This window comes from Ursus americanus, chromosome 10, assembly GCF_024610735.1.
Source record: "Ursus americanus isolate L20-20 chromosome 10, mUrsAme1.1.p, whole genome shotgun sequence".
NCBI lineage: Eukaryota > Metazoa > Chordata > Mammalia > Carnivora > Ursidae > Ursus > Ursus americanus.
The window spans coordinates 53,179,113-53,193,265 of NC_142136.1; positions in this window are offsets into that span (position 1 = coordinate 53,179,113).

Below are 14,153 nucleotides of genomic sequence, written 5' to 3' on the forward strand. Positions count from 1 at the left end.
GGGGTTGGGATCTGTCTGACGCTTTCTCGGGAGACTGGGTACTGGGTGTTTCCGGGAGGAAGAACACAGACACGAAGCGCCCGCGGTCATCACATCGTATCAGGGGTACATGCTGTTTACGTGACTCAGCTCTGTGATGTTGGCCGTGATCACCTTGCCGGGTGGTGCTTGCCCCTGTACAGTCACTGCTGTCCGCTCTGCCAGCTGCGCTCACAGAACACAGCTCACCGGGTTCCAAGTGGGTGGAGTTTTCTTTTATTTTGCCGGCAGAGCCGGGGGGGGGGGGGGGGGGGGGGGGGGTCATTAAGCTCCACCTCCTGCAGGTTGGGTAGGATCTATGTAAATTATTTGCAATTCTTCTGTAAGGAAGAGTTGTCTCCTCCCCCACCCCCCATTTATTTACTTCTTCAATCAGTTATTCATATTATATGTATATTATTTTTTACTACTATTATTTGTATCATGTTAGGAACTCATGGGTATTTATTTATACTTTGGGTTATAATCCAATACCATTTATTGTGCAACTCGTACTATTCCAGATTTGGCCATTGGGAGGTCTTTTAGGTTGGTGCCCGTGTCCCTTTGACATGTCACATTTCTTTGCTTTTTTGAGCTTTTTCTTAATCTCTGGTGTAGTAAGATCCTCCAGGATCATCTTGAATTTCCCCTTCCCCGGCCCTAGAGTGAACCATTTTTCCAAGGAGCCCAGGTTCCTTTTATTGAAGAATGGTATCAGAAACCAAGGTCTGGGGGCGTCTGGGTGGCACAGGGGTTAAGCGTCTGCCTTCGGCTCAGGGCGTGATCCCAGCATTATCGGATCGAGCCCCACATCAGGCTCTTCCGCTGGGAGCCTGCTTCTTCCTCTCCCACTCCCCCTGCTTGTGTTCCCTCTCTCACTGGCTGTCTCTATCTCTGTCAAATAAATAAATAAAATCTTAAAAAAAAAAAACAAAAACCAAGGTCTGGGTGCTAGATGTAAATTAAAATTTAAAAACACTATTCGGTGTTTATTTTTCATTATAAAATGAATACACACTGTTGGTAAAATTTTCAAACAACACAGAAATGGATCAAGTAGGACATGAAACAGTGCTACCTATTTTTCCCCATCTACTTTCCAAAACTATACTATGGCATGTAGTATAGTATGTATTTCTGCTTTTTAAAAATTAATATATCGTTATAGTGCAACATCTGAAACCTACAAAACCAGAGAAATTAATCAGATTCTAAGAATTTTTTCCAGGGCTCATACAAAAAACTATGCACTTCACCCACAATGAGAGATTAGTTAAAAATACTGCAGTTCATCCATAAAATGTAAGCCTAGGAACCTGATAACAACCATGTAAAAGAAAAATATTTAATGACGTGAGCAGTTGTTCACTATATATATATAGATAGATAAGAAAAATAGATAAAAGATAAAAGATAAAAGAAAAATATTTAATGACGTGAGCAGTTGTTCGCTATATATATAGATAAATGAATATAGTGATATAGTGAATATATATAGTGAAAAAAGAGAATATATAAAAAAGTGAAAAAAGTGAATATATATATAGTGAAAAAAAGCAGTTACTAAATAGTATGCACAGTATTACCCCTCCTTTTTTGTAAAAAAAAAAAACCCACATATTTGTACAAAAAGAGATTAACAAGAATATAAATATCAAAATGTCATAGTGATTAACTCTTAATTTAATTAAGAGTGCTGTAATTACAGATGATTTCACCTTTCTTCCTCTTCTTCATATGCATTTTCCAAATTGTCTGAAGTTAGCAGGCATTACTTTTGAATTAAGGAAACAAAGTAATACAGTCATCACTTTGCCTGGTATCATGGTAACCGAAACTGCCTATTGGAACTGGGACCTTGATTTGCACAGTTCGGTGATAACTGCAGCTATTATTAAAGAAAAAACTTTGGACTTAAATAATACACAGTATGAAAAGGAACACTAGCGCCCGGGATGGAAATCGAGTTGACATATTCACTCATTCACTCGGCAAATATTTTAGTGTACGTTTACTAAGTGCCAGGCTCTGCTCCAGGTGTCAGGGATTCCGCAGGATATAGACCCAAGGATGTTCGCCAATGAATTATTTATGAAAGTGAAACATTGCAAACAACTCAAATGTCAAAACTACGTAAGAAAATTACATTCTAGCCATAGAGCAATATGTAGCCGTTAAAAATCATGTTCTAGATCAGAGTTATTGACACTAAAAATGTTTAAAATACATTTATAATCAAAAAAGAGCAGACAACAAAAATATACATAGAGCATAATGCCTTTTTCTTTTTTGACTAACAATGCATGTACGTTTAAGTTTGCGTATAAATATTTCATAGATACCCGTAGTCTAAGTAACCACCTCTTTCTCCCCAGGTGGAGACTAGGGAAGAAGATGACCCTTGTCTCAGAATTTAATCAGACTCTTTAAGGTGAAACCTCAAAGCATCTGCTAAATCCTTGGATGTGTAAACAGAGGCCTGGAAGTAGCCCTGGGGTAGAGGCTCTCGAGAGTGTATTGCTTTGCGTAAGAGAAAGGGTATATATTTGAAGGTGTTGTGAGTGAGCAGAGGAAGGATGGCTGAAGCAGATGCCATCTGCCTCCCTAAGCTCTCGGTCAAGTCACCATGCAAAGGCTCTGACTTAATATTGGGTGTGAGTGTGCATAAATCCAGCCTAACGACTGAGTTTCGGATTTAGGCTAATGCCTGCCCGTCAACGAAGAAAGGGCTAAAAGTGCAAAGAATGAGACCTCAGCGAAGGCAAGAAGTTGATACTGATGAGGGCCACGAGGACACAAACGTCATTGAGGAAAAAGGCACCCTCACGTTTGTGTTTGTATTTGCATCCCTGGCACCTAGCTAAGTGGTACATTCATTTAAATTTAATTTAATAGGGGCTGGGGTCCTTGAAAGCCCAGTAAGTTTGCTTTTCTCAACTCTTGCCTATATAGTGGGAAGCATTGCAACAGGAAGAACTAAAGTTCAATTCTGTATCCTTTCGGATCTCCTGCCGTGCGACTGGAATTGTTTGTGATAAGCACAATCTTACCTCCAGGTTACGCATTAACCCTAACTTCTGACACGTCCTGCCCGTCTTCATTGTCCACATCAGCAGCGCCTCGCACTCACCGTAGCTCGTAGCTAAGATATACAGTTGGCTCATTACATACCGTGTCATTCTAAAGCCTTAACCTTCATAGCCGCCCCATGGGGGTAGTTACAGTTGAGGAAACTGAGATACAGAAGTTAAATTTCCTTTTATTCTTACTCTATATACAGACCCTGGGTACCCTCCTTCACCTGTATCACCTCAAAGATCACTTACACACTGATAACTCAGACTTAAATGTAAGCCCTGTGAGTCCAAAAACTTTCCATGACTACTGAGTTCTCCCATGTATCCCCATTAATCTAGTCCAGGGGCTCTCGCCGAGCAGACCTTTAATAAGTGTTTGTTAAAAGACTGAGTGAATCTAGCCTAGAGCTTTTTGCTCACTTGTGGTCCAGGCATTTCTATTTGCGTGCCCCACAGACACCTCATACTCAAAACATCCAGAACACAACTCATCGCCTCCAACTCTTCTCCACCCCCAAACATGTCCTCTGTTTGGTATTTCCTCTTTCTCCGTGAGTGATGCCATCATCTCCGTGACATGTAAGTCATGTTTCCCTGATTCACCATGTTCAGCCTGTCCCCGAGAGCTGCAGCTTCACCCACCAAAACATCTCTCAAATCCGTCTGCTCCTCTCCCTCCCCACCGTGATCTAAGAGGCGATCTAGAGCAAGACCCTGGAGATGGATTTCCTGGGTTTAAAGTAAACACAGCTCCTCTCTAGCTGTGGGATCTTGGGCGACAAATGTCAAGGTGCCTTAGGCTCCTCATCTATATTATTTAGGAACACATGGGCTGCAGGTAGCAGAAAACCCAACTCAAATCGAATAACAAAGGGAATTTTTTGGTTCATTTAACTGAGCTGAGGGTGTCCCGCGAGATCTAGGAGCTCGTCATGGTACTTCCTCCCTATATTTTAGGGCAGATTTTCTCTGTGTGGGGCTCCGCTCTCCATAGGCTCCTCCCCTATGGTGGTAAGATATCTTCCAGAGCCCCAGTCATGCATCCTAGCCTTTCGACCACCCCGGAGGAAAGAACCTTTTTCTCTTTTTTTTTTTTCCCTAGCAAAAAGCTCAGGATTACCTGGTGTTGATAAGCCAGGACCTATGACATGGCCTCTCTGGAATCTAAAGCTGGAATCAATCTCACCCAACCTCATGGAACAGGAGTGGTGGCAGGGAGGGGTTGGTAATTAATGAAAACAGGGTGTTCTTTCCAGGAAAAAAAAAAAAGGGAGATGGGTGTTAATGCTACAAAAATAGCAGCTGTCTACAACACGCACACACACACACACACACACACACACACACACTCACATGCACATATACATACTTACTGTTTTCCCTATATACAATCTGATTGCTTTTCAATCAATTCTCCACACCATTGCTGGAAAACGCTGTCTATAATGCGAATCTAATTATCAAAACACGTGTGTCACAGAGCAGAGCAGTTACCAACCTGTGTCTATCTTGACGTCCCAAGCCTTAGCCCCGAGCCCAGCACAAGGTTGACGCTTAGGAAATCTGTTGAATGAAAGCCTCGCAAGTACCAGGGGGTGCCTAGGAAGATGTGATGACCCATGTTTCATATGGCAAAATAAACCAGGAGAGAACAAACACAAAATTAATTCACTGAACGCCAAGATGGGAAAGCAGAGGTGGTGTTTTGAGTATATCTTGCAGGATAAATGCTTATGAATGTAATAGGGTGTCCCAGGTGTGCTGGGGGGTTGCTGAGGATGAAAAGCCCAGTTACTAGCAAGAAAAGTCCTTCCCAAGTGTGTAGGTAAACTAGGATACTGTTTTCTAGCAGAGAAAATAGATCCATAGATAACTTAATAATGTGATAAGCCCATGCTGGTCCTTGTGCATAAATGCTCTTCACATTACCAGTCTCCTTTACCTCATTTGGGGTTTAGCACTAATGTCACCCCCTTGGAAAGATTTTCCCTGATGATATTTAAAGCAGCACTAACTGCATCATAACCAGTTGTAATTCCTTCATTGTGCAGTCACTATCTGAAATTACCCTGTTTATTTGTTTGTTGTCTCTCTTTTTCCATAGGAACCTGAGCTTCATTCAAGCAGGGATTTTCATTGTCTAAACAAATGAATTAGCAAAGGGAATCACTCTTCTGACTTGAGGCAAAGTAAATAAATAACAGGTTTTAAACATGTCCAGCACATTATCAGGGACGTAACAGATCCTCAAAAAAAGGTAGCTATATGGCTATGATTTATAGATGTCGTGAAGTATCAGAAGCCCTGACTTCAATGCTTCTGACCTTCTCAAAGGCAGCCCTGAGCCCAGGGCACAGAGGCTGAGCATGCAAGACAAGGAGAGGCGGGAGGGAAGGCGTGGGGTAGCTGCTGTCGTTTGCCTGGGAGAAGACCTTGGGCAGGAGTGGGGCTGGCTCACGAAGCTGCAGAGCAAGAGGTGGGGGCTCCTGGGACTTCCACAGGAGGCTGTGAGTGCTGAGGTTGGAAAGGAAAAAGTCCTAATCGAATCTCGTTTTAATTATCAATCAATGATGGCAAGGTGTGGTTCAGCTCAACTTCAAAATTCCAGAGTACAGCTTTCGAGCACCTGCTATGTTCAAAACATTTGTTGGCCCAACACAGGATAGAGAGTTGAGCCAGATCCGGCTTAGATCCCTTAGGAGACACATTCTCTTGGGGGAGACAAAGAGGTAGGTCACTCACTACTAACCACAGTCTTAGGATAACACACTCCAATAGTGATTCCCAGGAGGTTGGAACGATCTTACAAAGGACCCCTTAGTAAGAGAGAGCTTGGCTGGCAAAAAGAATGAGCAGGATCAAAACCACACCGGTGACCGAAAACCCAAAATTCAGGGAGAATATCTGTTTCTTGGGTTTGGGTTTTGTTTTGTTTTTTCACTCAACTTACATCAACACGTTCAGGGTCACCTCTAACTGGCAATAATATGGTTGGAAAAGATCATTTCGCTAAGATAGCCTGCGTATCTGAGGTCAGCGTCGCTATCAATAATTGGTTTTTGTCTTTGCAGAAGCAAAATATGCTGAAATTCAAGAACTGAGCCTGAATAGCTGTGTGACTCGCCAAAGCCGAGCCACCCCCACAGGGAGCTGGGCAGAGCAGAGCACGTGGTGTCCTACAGCCCTGGGACAGTGTCCTGGCCCTGTTCACCGTGTCACTGCTCAGCGCCCCGACTGTCCTCTGGGTGTTTCTGACTCTGTAAAAAATAATCAGATAAAAAAAGCCAACTTCTCATAATCAGAAAACCGTCTCCATTTGGACTTTGCCCGGGATCTTACATTTAAACTGTTGAAATTCTTTATCCTTGATGTCCTTGTCGCCAACTTTTCGAAACGGAGTATTTATCTTGAAGGAAAATCTATGCTTTATTACATGAATGGTAAAAGCCTTTTGTTAACTCTCAAAAGAAACAAATTTTTGCTTTTCAATTTATGCAGATTTTGTATATAGTACCTATTGTATATATGATATGTATCTCAACAGATGCAGTCTAAGAAAAGGAGGCATTAGGGCACACTGACACAGACCATGCACCTTTAAAAAGGTCTGGTATTAGGATTCTGCATGTCATATACGGAAGTTAATTGAAAATGAGTTACAAAAAAAGAGAACAAATGAAAAGAACATGATAAACTTTTATAGAATAACTTATCTATCAAGCGTGAAGTGGTCATCAAGCACTTACCATATGTTCCAAACCACTCTGCCGTTTCCCCAGTACAGTACAGACTGTCTCGGCTTTACACAGAAGGCGTGTACCTAAGCTCATTGGCAGGTTTTTGTTTTGTTTCTTTTTTAACTCAGAACAAATTTCTTGTGGGCATAAGTCTTTGTTCCTATATTATGTGTTTAATAGACTTTGCTGAGCTAGCCGAGGGTGTAGCCAGCATTTACTGTTTATATGGAAATTGTTACCCATGGTTCAGTTTATAGCTCAGGATTGGGACTCGCCACCCCATCCCTCCCCCCAGCCATGAAGAAAACCAGGGACTGTGGTGAGAGGGACAGGATCACCACACGACCTCTTGGCGGTCTTCCATTCCCTCTGAACTCGACTTCTTGGGCGCTCAGCCGCTTGGTGAGCTCTTAAGGAAAGGATTGGCCCCCTTTGAGGTTAGGCCCCCCTATGACTTCTGGCTTGGGACTCTACCTTTCCTGATTTAAGTTGTCCTGGGGGCATTCTGAACTCTTCTCTTGGAGGAAGAGTTGTCCTCTGCATTGGCCCCGAGAGGGGCAAGAGCTCCAAGGGCTGGTCATGATCAGAACAGGAGATGATCCTGGGCCATCAGGAAAGAAGAAAATCTTGGCTGCCTCAGTGGTCTAGGCTGGGCAGCTTTCTCTGGCTCCTCGGTTTCAAGTAGACGAGGTCTTGGAGCTCTGTCTTCAGCTTCCCACATCCAATCAGGGAACCCAGCAGCCCTTGCTTCAGATCACATGGAGACTAAGGCACAAACCTGAAAGCGAGAAGAGAAGTCCAGGCAAGGGACCCATTTGCCCAAATTGACCAACAATCATCAAAGTTCTCTTGGTTAGCACCCAACGTCCACTCCTAGGACAAGTTCAGAGGCCATTCCAGGGACAGTGCATGAAGTCACTCCCGTCCTCAGTGGGCATTCTCCGGGTCCCCTGCTTCAGCAGGGCCAGCGTGAGGATGTGTTGGATGACCCTGGGCAGGCCTACGTCTGTTGGAGTAACGTGTACTCCAAGTCCTCTGCCATCACCGGGGCTGGACCAATCTGTGGCAGAGATTTCCTTTGGCTGGTTTCCCAAGTAGAGTCTGGCCAGAGAACTCCAGCATGATTCTGGTTTCAGGGTTGTGGGTGGGGGATAGGCACTTGGTACATGAAAAATTTTAAATCTCCTGTAGTTTTAAAAAGTACATTCAAGATCCTGATATAGCCTCTCTGTATCTAAGCGTAGAGATCTATAAAAGAAATTGCTTTCATCACTCCCAAAGCACGGTAGAAGGGTAAGTAAGAATTGTCCAGGAGCCAGGAAAAACTGAGAAAGAAAGTTTGGTCCTATTTTGGTAGAGGAAGATGGTGGTCAGGAGTTCAAATTCAGTGTTATAGTCCGGAGTAATTCAGAGCAAGCTCAAATCCAGTCCAGGCACCAAAGTCCGAAAGAGCCAATGGGGGTTTAGGAGAGGGTGCAATTCAGGCAATATTTAAGCTTCTGCAGACAGTAAGAAATCTCGAATGAATCAGGGAGGACTTGAGTCATCAGAAAGGATTCTACAAGGATTTATGAGAAGCATATCCTAGCCCTAGGGTTAAAAAGTAGGCGTCAACCTGACAGAAGAGCAGACTCACCTGTTGGCTGGGTTTAGGTGGACTGCGGTGCTGACTGAGAACCTAGACAGAAGAGCCAGGCTCAAGGTCTAGCTACGCACAGAAGATGGGGTGAAGGCCATCACACAACCATATCACTGGCATTTAGCACTCTGAAGCTATTGACGCAGCCGTGAGTCATACACAGCTTGGCCGTGGACTCTTTATAAAGCATCTCCTTTGTAGTGAGAATAAGTGAATCAGTCGAGGCTCTTTTCACCGCAAGTGACAGAAACTCAACTCCAAAGTCTAAAGTGAAAAAGAAATCCAATGGCTGGATAACTAAAAAGCACACGCGTGAAACCTCAGGGGTGATGAATCCAGGGACTCCAATGCTGTAATTCAGGATATGTTCCTCTCCATCTCCTGCTGTTCTTTCTGTTAGTTTCAATAGTTGGTCTGTAGTTAGCTTCAATACATCAGTCTCCCTGGTGATAAGATGACCGCTAGCACCTCCAGACTTACTTCCTAATATCTTTACTTCTTCTCATTGAAAGAGAGTCCCTGCCCAGTAAATTCCAGAATCAAGTTTTTATTTACCTGATTTCATCTTAGAAGAATCATTCCTGAACCAGTCACTGTGTCCAGAGGGTTTTGGTACTTTGGCCACATTTACATCACGTTGGGCAGGCCCTTTCCTGTCACATGGAGTAAGAAGTTGGAAGAAGATGTCTCCATGGAAAATTGTTTCACTATCATAAGAAGAAGATGCAAATTTGGGGCAGGGCAGGTAAAAAAAAGAAAGAAAAAAAAGACATCCGCTACCAGTGACCGAACAATTACTCTTACAACTACAGGGATTGATAAAGTCATGGTGTGATAGCAGGGCACGTCTTACAAGGTCCTGTATTTGTTTAATGTTAGAGTTTTTACCCAGTGCTTTTCTCAAAGGTGATGTTATTAAATATTTTTTAATTAAATGAGCTACTTAATAAGAAAAAATACTATTGTTTCCATTTCAAGGATGGCAAAATTGAGGCTCTGAAAGCTTAAACCAAAGGTCCTTTTAGTAACAGGTCACCTGGGTTGTTGACAGAGTTGGGGCATAAGCCCCACCTCTTAATTTACTATTTATTTTACTCTACTACGACTGCATTTGGGGAAAAACATGATCCCAAACACTGCAGAAGGCTTGGCTCTTTATCTGTGAGGCGATAGGGAGGAGCGTCCAATGAGACAATACCCTCGAAGGAATAGTTCAAGGTTAATCTTGGTGGTCAAGATAACCACATGGTTGTGTATACATATGATGTTAAGCCTGTGTTTAAAATCTGATTAAAACAAATTGTAGGGGTAGATAATAATAATAATAATAATAGGGGTATCTTATGAGCTCTTAATGGTTAATAGTTTTTATGTCTGTGTGCATTTTTAAGTTACATAAAAAGATACTTATTTGGTAAAAACAGTGAAAACTCCCTCACGAAATTACTGAGAGAAAAAAAATCAAGCACTTATAAAAATGCAGCTTTGAGGGAAGTGGGAATTTTATAGTCTTCTAGTTAATTGTTAATGCAAATGACCAAAACAGCCGATGATATTTTTGTATTGGCAATGGGATGTCAGGCGGAAATATAACTGTGCATATTTCTGCAGATTATTAAGGGAACTGTATCATACTCACATACCTGTGGACAAGTGATTCAAATACTTTGACAACTGGAGAAGAGCTTCAGAGAGTCATAGCCAATGCATGATAAAGAGAGCTTCTGGAGAGAGCCCAGACTGCGTGGCTCCCTTGCCAACAGAGCTCCGCAGTGAGCACACCTATGAGTCAGGGAGGTGCTCACACTTTTGTTGTCGACTCCAATAATGCGTTTCTTTGAACTAAGCTCTCTTGCATTCATTTATTATTATTATCATGAGGGCATAATGCTGTCTTTGAAGTTCCGTAACTATATGGAAACGTTTACAATCTACTATACCCCTGCAGGTTCCCAAGTTTGATGCATACTTTCACATTCCAATACCGTGAAACTGGGCCGCCTGGGCAGCTCAGTCAGTTAAGCGTTCAACTCTTGGTTTCGGCTCAGGTGTTGATGTCAGGATCCTAGGATTGAGCCCCGCATGGCGCTCTGCTCTGGGGGTGGATTCTGGGGGTGGATCCCCCCTCTGCTTGGGATTCTCTCGCCCTCTCTCTCTGCCCCCCCCTCGCTAAAGTAAATAAATAAATCTTTAAAAAATAGATACTGTGAAAGCTATAGAATATTATTTAAATTATCGAGCCTTTGTGACATTACAACTGCAAGTTGAATCCTCATTAATGAATGCGTTCATTTTCCTTCTTTGGACTTTAGCCTCTGTCAAATACAGCACATAAGATAGTAGAACTTTCTAGAATAGAGTTTCTCATATGATTGCTCTGCAACATTCGAATTAGACTCTTCTTGAGGCCAACTGTTTACTTAGGCACCTTAAAGCACCTCTGGGGCCTTCTCTACCCACAGTGCTTCTGCTCTGAATTCTCCACTCACTGTGGGTATTTTAAGTGGCTCTGCCTTCAAAGGGATATAAATGCCACACTCCTCACTTTCTCCATGACAAGGTTTTCAGCCCAGTGAAGATCATCTCTGATTTTCTTCTAGATAGAGAACATTTCTGCAGGATAATTGCCACCCTTGGGCTATGCCTTTTGCTAAGTTGGGACCTTATATGTAACAGGGGCAAGCCATAACTCTGTCCTCACACTTTGCAAGGCTCCCCTCCCCCCCAAAAAACCATGAAACCATAAAACCTCCATTCCCCCCATTCCCCTCTTCCCCCCCCAAAATTGAACCTAGTGTTTGCTATCTGATTCCTGAAATTTCAGCCTTGGCTTAAACCATGATGAATAGTTGTAGGCATAACTGCCGACCGTGATTGGTAAACAGATGGGTTCTGAGGCCAAATCTTGGTTTAGCAAGGAAAGCGCTGTGGGGGGGACATGGAACTCTAATGCAAGTTTCCTGGGAAGAAAACTCTTCCGAACTGTCGACAGTCATTTGCACTTTAGTGGGGAAGAAACTCCAAAAGTAAGCGGAAACTGGAAGGAGAGGCGTCAAGAGTGGGAGGAAGGACAGTGAGGGTGCCGTGGGATGGGGTGTCAGAAAGCCTCACGGTCATGGCTGATTGTAACAAAATAAAGGAATGTGTTCTCAGAATGGAATTGTTAAAGACTATTTCAAGGCTGGATTGGAGGTCATTAAGGGACAATGACCGTCCATTCTTGCTGGCCCCAGCACTGGCTATAGTCCTTGGGATATAGCGACAGCTCAATGAATGTTGGTGTTTTTAATGAATTTTTTAAAATTAGTGAATATCTGGTTTTTATTCAATTGAGAAAAGCCTCTGCACTGACAAGAGACAATTCCCTGGCCAGTGATTTTAGGAATGTCCGTCTCTGGATCACACTCTGAGCGCTCTCTGAGCACGTGAACACTGGGTTCGTTCTCTGCCTTGATGAGAGCCAGGGTCCAAAGCAACCTTCCCTTGGTCGAATAAGGGGAATGGATGCCGATGGCCTAAAGGGTAGTAGGTGAAAACAGTTGCGACCGATGCTCATCTTAGAATATTTTCTTGTTGCATCTACCATTCAAAAGGAAGCTTACAATCCCCTCCTTACGGAACACCCCACCACACATAGTCAGACACACGCACACACTGATCTTTGAGTGTCTCCATTTATTATCCTCTAACAATTAACAAAGAGATTGTCTCTACTAGGAACCTGAGGCTAAGAGAGGGGAGGTGACGTGCCTCTGTGGTCTCGCCTAGATTGTGGCAATGTTTTCTGGCCCCAGACCCAGTGCTCTTCCCAATATGTAAATAACAAAACCCTAGAAATAGTGCTCCGCGGTACAATCCCCATCTACCCAGGTTTCTGTACATCTTAGAATAGCAATAATGTTGCAGGTGCTTTAAAAGAGAGACATTTAAATGGAATTGGAGTGGGCTTTACAGGGCTCTTCAATTAGAGGTCAGAGGAGGAGGTCAGCGGAAATTTCAAACACCCATCATGGTTTGCTTCTTTTTCCACGTCGTTGCTTCCCTCTGCTCAGTGACCAGGTCATCAGCTGGTAACACTAACTTCCCTTTCCCCGTAGAGTATTCTGCAGTTCCCATTTGAGATTATGCCATAAGCAGTAAGAGCTGAAATTTGTTACCCACCTTCCCCACGTTTCCTACGTGGCCTTCTCGATTAATACTGGACTGCAGGAGGTTAGAAAGAGATCCCAGGGGGCGCCTGGGTGGCACAGCGGTTAAGTGTCTGCCTTCGGCTCAGGGCGTGATCCCAGCGTTCTGGGATCGAGCCCCACATCAGGCTCCTCCACTATGAGCCTGCTTCTTCCTCTCCCACTCCCCCTGCTTGTGTTCCCTCTCTCGCTGGCTGTCTCTATCTCTGTCGAATAAATAAATAAAATCTTTAAAAAAAAAGAAAAAGAAAAGAAAGAGATCCCAGGAATGTCCATGCTACTGAGATGTGGAGCTCTCTCTGAGGACTTCTCCACTATAAGGGCTTCATACCATGTATCATTAGATGCCAGGAACCAACAATAAGGAGGTAAAGGCACTAAGGACAAGATCTAACTGGTTGTAAATGTCACATAAGCAGGTTTTGTCTTCTCAGCGTTCCAGGTCAGAGGTCAGCAATCTTCTTCTGCAAAGGGTGGGACAGTCAGTATTTTAGCTCTGTGGGGCATACAGTCTCTATCACTGCTCCACCCCGCTGTTGCGACAGGAAACTGCTTAGACGTTACACAAACAAATGGCCATGGCTGGATTTGGCCCGCAGCGGTAGTCTGGCAACACCCACTCCGGATGATAATATAACACATAACATTTTAAGTGTTATGTACCTGGTACATTGTTTACTTAACCTTCCCAGCATCACTATAAAGTGGGCACTATCATTTTCATTCCCATTTCACAGATGTAAAATTTAAGTCTTGTATAGCTTAAGGAAGGTGCTTCCAATAGCACAGCCAGAAATCAACATCGTCAGGGTTTGAACGCCGGCTGGCTAACTCAGAGCCTGCTCTGATCCTTGTAAGGGAGAAGAGCTGATGTGCTGATGGACAGGGGGCGGGGGAAGGGCCCACCTGAGAGGCACTTGGGGGAAGTGTTAGAAGACGGAAAGAGAATTTAACTGTTAACCTTTGGTTGATGTCTATTTTTCTGAGCTGGACTTGAGATGTGTCATCACCTCCTTTGAGCCTGGAGGATGCCATAGGCAGTCATGCCTACCCCGAACTTCTGGAAGCTGGTAAGTTGGTCTTCTTTTGGAAGCACTGTGCTATTTTATTACCTAGAGAGGCCATGGCTGCTGAGGAAGGTGAGTAGTGGCCTCAGTAGAGGTAACAAGTATTATCTTATCACTGACTCGCGCCTTCCAGTGTACAGACTCATTTGATTGTCATGGATACCTATCTCTGCGCTTTGTTCCCATTGTCCGACTACTTGGAAAGTCTTTCTTCCAAATCATCCTCCTTCAAGGTCTCATTCAAATGTTTGTGCTTCCATGAAGCCTTCCCCAATGGCCCCAGCCAGAACGAAAGCTTCTTTTGCTTGAGTCTGGATCACTCTGTTCCCCATCACCTGGATGATGTGGTACTTTCTACCGTAAACATGCACCTGCTGGTCTTCCTTCCTATGCTTCTTCCAAGTTCCGTGAATGGAGGAAGCATG